The sequence below is a fragment of the Ovis canadensis genome, chromosome 15, assembly GCF_042477335.2.
Source record: "Ovis canadensis isolate MfBH-ARS-UI-01 breed Bighorn chromosome 15, ARS-UI_OviCan_v2, whole genome shotgun sequence".
Lineage (NCBI taxonomy): Eukaryota > Metazoa > Chordata > Mammalia > Artiodactyla > Bovidae > Ovis > Ovis canadensis.
In genome coordinates, this window is record NC_091259.1 from 76,487,110 (window position 1) to 76,488,548 (window position 1,439).

At 28.7% G+C, this 1,439-nt stretch overlaps 1 non-coding gene across 1 annotated transcript; it reads left to right on the forward strand.

Annotated features, from left to right (window-relative positions):
• The first annotated feature begins 367 nt into the window (after window positions 1-367).
• LOC138421409 (U6 spliceosomal RNA) lies at window positions 368-474 on the forward strand. The gene has a single exon (XR_011249490.1). It is a non-coding gene; the product is annotated as a U6 spliceosomal RNA (small nuclear RNA).
• The last annotated feature ends 965 nt before the right edge of the window (window positions 475-1,439 follow it).

A 1,439-nucleotide genomic window follows, 5' to 3' on the forward strand; every position in this document is an offset into this window, starting at 1 on the left:
TATGTTCTGTGAATAACAGGAAAATATTGAAACTTCAAATAAGCATATTATTATACTTTACAAACTTTTTAACATATTCAACCTTTTGATGATCTTTAATTAAAATCATTAGTAAAGACACCATCTCCAATTTTTATCTTAGAAAATATGTACAAACATAGATATAGTTTCTAGCAATAATTGATACCAGTACATATTGTTTTAATATTATATGTTTGTAACATTATCATAGGTGAAGTGAAATAATTAATAGGCTAACTAAAGAGTTAAATCATAAAATTACTATCACATAAACTATTGATAATACTATTTGAAAGCTTTACTTTCTATTTGGATAACTTATCAATGATTAAAAAATTATAAATCAGTGCTCGCTTCGGCAGCACAAATACTAAAATTGGAACGATACAGAGAAGATTAGCATGGCCCCTGCGCAAGGATGACATGCAAATTCGTGAAGTGTTCCATATTTTTTGTCAATATATGGCAAAACCAATACAGTATTGTAAAGTAAAATAAAGTAAAAATTAAAAATAAAATAAAATAAAATGTTCACAACTAGGGAGATTTAAAAAATTATAAATCAGAGACTTGTCTAATCTACTTTCCTATGATTATTTGAGAAGAATTTTGTTATTACTAAGTTTTAAAGCTTTTATTAAACTGCTTATAATACATGTAATAATTGATTTTTCCATTAGAGATATTGCTAATAAATTATAGAAATTTATGTGATTAAAAACAATATGACTTGAATGTTAAATTATCTTTATCTCTTTCTAAATAACAACACATTATAATTTCACTTTTCATTTCTGCAAACTAAGATTTTGCATTTTTCTGTATACTGACTTTACTATGGAAGCTAAAGGAAATTAAGGCATGTATTATGTTTTAACTGCAATAATGATGCCATTCCAAGAAGTTCTAAATAAATGGACTTGTATCCATTTTTCATTTTTGATAGAACCAATTTGCAGAACATTTTCTCCTATCATTTATCTTTTTAGACTCATATTCTTTTTTTTAATTGTTTAATCTTACAATTTCACGTTACTTTCTGAAGCTTTATCCTCTTAAAAAGTTTCAGTAAAAAAGTCCTCTGGCTTATTTCTATTTATCATGTATGGGTAAATACATTGATGAGTAATGCTAAATTAAACAAATGAAATCTTTTGATCTTCATCAGCTTTTTCATGTTAAAGTTTTAAGTTGTTTACTCCCATCTGACTGTGACCCCATACGTTGTAGCCCACCAGGCTCCTCTGCCCATGGAATTCTCTAGGCAAAAACAGTGGAGTGGGTCGCCATTTTACTTTCCAAGGGATCTTCCCCACCAAGGGATCAAACCCAGGTCTCCTGCATTGCAGGCAGTTTCTTTACCATCTGAGCCAAATAGCCTTGGCAATTTTCATGGTAAATCTTAGGCTAAAGAAAGT